The sequence below is a fragment of the Notolabrus celidotus genome, chromosome 22 (genome assembly GCF_009762535.1).
Source record: "Notolabrus celidotus isolate fNotCel1 chromosome 22, fNotCel1.pri, whole genome shotgun sequence".
NCBI classification, from domain to species: domain Eukaryota; kingdom Metazoa; phylum Chordata; class Actinopteri; order Labriformes; family Labridae; genus Notolabrus; species Notolabrus celidotus.
Window position 1 is genome coordinate 28,045,863 of NC_048293.1, and position 6,255 is coordinate 28,052,117.

A 6,255-nucleotide genomic window follows, 5' to 3' on the forward strand; every position below is an offset into this window, starting at 1 on the left:
AACCTCCATCCGCAATAATTGAAGCCAATGCAGAAGTGTTAAAAACTGCAGTTCCTCGAGTGTCCACTAGAGGCCGGCTCTGGAAGTACAGGAAACCACATACACACCCATTCAAAGAAGCCGATCTTTACAGCAGAAATAAACATGTTTACAGCCTGGTTCAAAAGACGAGTGGAGTCTGGATCGGCAATTTCAAAGATATTGACATTACGAGTCTTCCAATGAGAGGCACAGCTGACTTGATTGACAGTCGCTGTTGGCGAGGAGGCTCAAAGCCCCGCCTCTTTACGTCACACTAGCTGGACAGAAGTTAAGTTGAGTTCAACATTTCCAATATGGCCGCCGCCAACGATTGGCTTCTGAACAGATGACGTCATGGATACTACCTCCATTTATCATCTATGGTTAAAACCAATGCATTTGGTAGAAACAGCCGTCCACTGCAGTCAGCACCGTGCATGAAAGAGTCAATTTAAAGTGGTTCATCCTGAGGGGGTCGTTAAAAGCTTTAAGATTAAGGAAAACCACAAACAACGTGTTGGAGGTTGCAGAGATGAAAAGTTTGGCCACCAGTCGAGTCTGTTGGTTTTATTCTCTTGGTGCAAAGATTTCCTGTACTGCCTTTACTTTAATTAAACAATAGATAAGATATCTAAGTCCTGACTAAAGAGGTGGAATAACTAACACAGTTATCTCCAGAGCAACGCAACTTTCAGAGCTAAAGAACGTTTAGTTCTCTTTCTTTCATTCTGAACTTTCATTCTGAACTTTCATTCACAGCCAGTATTCAGCTCTGAAGACTAAAATAGGTCCGAGCCAAAGAGCAGAGCAGCAATAAGAAGTCTAATTGGCCGTCTGACAAAAGAGGCTCTTCCCCACATCGCTGCAAATGATAGCTTATTAAACGCATCAATTAACCCATTCTAATGAACCACTGAAATGTGCATAATTATTCTGGTGGCACACTCCAGACAGCAGCGTTTAATCCGAGCAGACAGGAGAAATTTCACCCCCGTCCGGCTCCTTGACGTCAACAAAATACTATTCAGCAGAATCCCAGAATATCTGGTAAAGAGCGAGCGGCGTAGAGGAGCCTGTTTTCTGAAGCACGCAGGTCATGTGAAGAGCCGGTGCGGTCGGCTCTGTCTGGGCTCTGGCATGTTCCCAAGGTATTCCAGTCATGTTGGGAGGGGAATTCTTAAACGGCGGTCCTTCCTGTTAAAGCTGAACCATGTATGGGATACTGCTGAACAACCATGATAATCCTGTTGAGTTGTACATGTGTTTGGGTTTGCGGTTGAACAACTTGAGCCAAAACACCATCTGGGACCAAAGAGAGCATGCTGTAGGCACGGGGTGAAGAATGTCAGGACTCCATAGAAAGGGAGAGTTTTTCCTTTTTGGAGGAAATGCAGGAGAGAGGGAGAGCTGGCTCTGAATGTGAGTCAAACACAGGACCTCACTTAAAGCGGAGGGTTGGAACTTTCACCCACAAGTGCAAATTGCTGATTAATCCAGCCACTGTTGGGTTCCTCTCTGAGTGTTTCAGGCTGCATAAAAAGGAAGTTCCAAGTAAGTGAAGCCAGAACATTTAGAGCTCCCTCTGGTGGCTAGCTAGTGTATAGCTCTTAAAGCCCGCCTCCTCCGTGTAAACAGATTGGACAAAGGCTGTTTTTGAAACCGCCTACTATACTAGCAGTATGTACTGATTTGGACAAAATCCAGTATGTAGTATGTTGTAAGTGAACAAGAGCAAAATCTGCAGGATGCCAAAACTCCCCGGATGTCGTATTGATTCGGGAAAATTTCTCAGTATGCATCGGACCAGTCTGCCTCACGTATTGTTTCCCATAATGCAAAGCGCTCGTTAACTCGTTAAATTTCACTAGAAGGAAAAGTGGGTCACTGGGGGAAAAAAAAGTACATAAAAATGCCGTGCTTTTATTTTGATGGGTATTTTTTGTGTCATCTATTCACACTCCAGGACAGTAGGTGGTGATAATGCCCTGTAATGCTAAGTGTCACCGTGCATTCTACAGTATAGAAGAAGACAATTAAAGTAAGTTTATTTCTTATGGGAAATAAGCATGGCTCAACGCAATAATACAGTGACTACATTAAATATGGACTTTTTTATATTATAATAAAGGATGACAAAAACCTCAGTGTGTTGTGTGGACCGATGGCAAGTGAAAGTATGAAGCCGTCAAAATGAAAGCGGCATTTGAAAACAAAACACTCTCTTTTAATAGCATCATTTTCGTTTTGCTTTATGTTGTTTTGCCAAAACTACATATTTTTGAATCTCTTTGAAACTAGTTCTCACTAGTTAGACTTATTTGTTTCATGTTTGTGCATAATATTCTTGAAAATATGCACTTTTCATTTACATTAAAGGTGACATATCACGCTTTTTCATCAACATATATTGGTCTAAGAGGTCCCCAAAACATGTCTTTAAAGTTATGCTCAAAAAAACACTTTGAAATCAGATTTGGTCTGCCTGAAAACCCTCTTCTTCAGCCTCCTCAGAACAGGCTGTTTTCTCTCTGACCACGCCCCCTCAGGAAGTGGGTGTGGCCTCGGCTGTCCAGCACGTTGATCTAATGTTTACATGTTGGCTGAATATACACGGCTGCTCACAGACCCGCGTTACTTCAACCCTCTGAATCTGATCCAGAATCTGATCCTGACGGAGAGGCGCCTGCAGCAGGACCTTTCTGAACCATTGGTCACAGATTTAGTGTTTCTTGTTGTTTTATTTGTCAGTATGTCGACGTGTGTCTTGGTACACAGCTACGAACATGTAGCTATGTGGCTATGCTAACTAGCGCTAGCACTTTTCCATGATAAACTAAAAATCATCCACTAGATCTTCAAATCTGCAGACGTGGGGAGTCAAAGCGACCTTGTGTTTATTAAGACAGCCTACAACTAGCATGCCTCCCTCCTAAGCTCCTTGTTAGCACACATGTGTGCAGGGAATGAAAAACGGAGGAGGGGTTGAGTTGTATTTTATACAGTCTATGGGCTGAACAAGCTCCGAGCTCTGACTTCCTGTTACAGACCGGATGGCGTTGTGAGGTATGAAAAACACTGAAAACTGAAACGGCTGGTTTCAGCACACATTTACAGAAAGGTGGAGAAATCAGAACAGGGGCAGAATGGATTCTTTTACTTTTCAGGGGGTTTGTAGACAGGGACACAGATTTCAGGTAGAGAACCATTAAAAGTCCATTTTGCATGATATGTCATCTTTAAAATGCGGCTAAAATAATGTGAAAGGACATATTTCTTTTTCTAGCATCGCCACCTGCTGGTCGTTTTGGGTTTACCAGTACACTTGTTTATTTTGTGTGTTGGCATAATCTGATATTCTGCATCTCAGGTTCAAGCTGCCCATCTTTAGATTAAATAAATTTGATAAATTGAAAAATGTTCCTTGATTTGGGTCGCGGCTTACCGCTAAGGGGTGATGCGGGTCCTGAAGCCGGACCAGTTGAGAACCACTGCCTTAGAGGACTCTTAACACTTACTGGGAGGGGACAAAGGTGTCAAACTGAGCCTTACCTACTCTGAAGTTTGTGAGAAACGTGGAGGTAAAAACATGTCCGGAACCTCTTCATGTGAAGTAACTGACTCGACCATTCCTTCCTCCTGTTGAAGTCCTCAGAGTCTGTCTGAATGTGACCTTTGAAGGAGGGTGTTGCTGTAAAAGGCACACATTCCAGCTAACCTTCACTGAATAAATACAGATAGAACCGTCTATTGTTACGACATAGCGGTTTCTCTTCCAACACAAGCAGCCAAGACAGTCAAATTATGTGACCTGCTTCTTAAGTGGTATTGAAACATAATACCCTCATCTGAACTCTGATTAACACTCCAACTTAAAAAAGTGAAGTGTGAGCTGTTAAAAGCTGACTCTGTGCTCATCTGTAGCCTGTGATTAATGATTAAACCTCATACAGGCCAGCAGGCACGCTCCAGTCAGAGAGTAAACAGGCTCAGAGCATACAGTGTCCCTGTTTGAATACTGATCTCAGGGGAAGCACGGGGTTAAATGAAGGGTGTCTACATCCTGCAGATAAGTGACGGCCACACCGAGAGGCTGAGCAGCAGAGGAAATTATTTAGACAAGAAAGAAGCACAAACAACTGGATAACCGTCGTCTACACGTCTGTCGACCTCAGATTACCGCTCAGGCTGCAGAGGGCCGTGATGCCATGTGGAACCGCCGGTATGCCCTCTGCTTTGTCTGGCAGGAGAGCGCCAGGTGCTCAGGCTGCAGACCGGAGACGACTGGTACCTTTTTTTCTTTCCTCAGCAGAGATGACATCATGTGTTTTCAGATAATCATGACACATTTAGAGAATCTCAGTGGGAGGGGTTAAAGTATCTGCTGAACCGAAACTCGTCCATTTTGGTTATTCGCCTCATGACGGGCATTTCCCTCTTTTTTATTGTACCAGTCTGAAGTTTTAGTGACTTTCTTTTCTTTCTTATCAGGGATGTTCAGTGTTCAGTTGTTCAAAAACACAACAAATACAAGAACAACAGAAGAACTTCTCTTTAATCAGCAATGATTCTTGTCACAACAGATAACTGCCTTTTATGTTCACAGATAATAACGTCATGTTTTCAATTTGTGTTGTTTTCTTGTTTTCTGATTTTATTTATTTTTTAGGTTCTCTTATTTTACATTTTCTGATTTGTTTTTTGTTGTATTTTCTTTTTGTTGCTGCAGTTCATCTGATTTTGTATTTGTTGTTTTTTTCTTTGTCTTGTCTTACTTGTTGCATTTGCACTTTCAGGCCATCACAGGATTTTGTTTTGCAAGCAAATAAAAAATGGAGAACATTTAGACATACGAGTCGGCTCTAAAATCAAAGTGGTCACCCAAATAAAGTTATCACCTTAATGTGCCGCTCGGGACCAGATTAGTAGAAATATGTTCCACATTTCAGCTCATTTGGCATACTATTCCATATCTCTCTTGTTTTGTTACGCTCAGGGGTCTGACATACAAAGTGAGCTCAACACACCCAAGAACTTTTGCTTTCCTGCTTTAAGTTCTATGTGACAGCGCTGAGTAATAATGCACAGAAAGCCCCAAAAAACAAATCTTTAAAGGTGACATCACGCTTTTTTCATCAACATATATCGGTCTAAGAGGTCCCCAAAACATGTCTTTAAAGTTTATGCTCAAAAAAACACTTTGAAATCAGATTTTGGTCTGCCTGAAAACCCTCTTCTTCAGTCCTCCTCAGAACAGTCTGTTTTCTCTCTGACCACGCCCCCTCAGGAAGTGGGTGTGGCCTCGGCTGTCCGGCACGTTGATCTAATGTTTACATGTTGGCTGAATATACACGGCTGCTCACAGACCCGCGTTACTTCAACCCTCTGAATCTGATCCAGAATCTGATCCTGACGGAGAGGCGCCTGCAGCAGGACCTTTCTGAACCATTGGTCACAGATTTAGTGTTTCTTGTTGTTTTATTTGTCAGTGTGTCGACGTGTGTCTTGGTACACAGCTACCAACATGTAGCTATGTGGCTATGCTAACTAGCGCTAGCACTTTTCCATGACAAATAAAAATCATCCACTAGATCTTCAAATCTGCAGACGTGGGGAGTCAAAGCGACCTTTGTGTTTATTAAGACAGCCTACAACTAGCATGCCTCCCTCCTAAGCTCCTTGTTAGCACACATGTGTGCAGGGAATGAAAAACGGAGGAGGGGTTGAGTTGTATTTTATACAGTCTATGGGCTGAACAAGCTCCGAGCTCTGACTTCCTGTTACAGACCGGATGGCGTTGTGACGTATGAAAAACACTGAAAACTGAAACGGCTGGTTTCAGCACACATTTACAGAAAGGTGGAGAAATCAGAACAGGGGCAGAATGGAGTCTTTGACTTTTCAGGGGGTTTGTAGACAGGACACAGATTTCAGGGTAGAGAACCATTAAAAAGTCCAGTTTGCATGATATGTCACCTTTAAAATCATAGAATACTCAAATGCCTCCTAGACGGGCATCATTTAACAGTCATTAACTATTCCCTTTATCTGGAGTGGATGACAGGACCCAGACGTCAGGACCAACAGAACAGTGGTGTGGAGTGGTAAGTTTTAAATACCTACCAAACACCTCAAATCCTCAGGGACTTCTGCCGGAGCCTCCTGACAACAAGCATCTTCACCATCATGACCAACTGGAGAGGGTAGCTGCCCGACCTGCAGGAGCTTCAGGAGGGG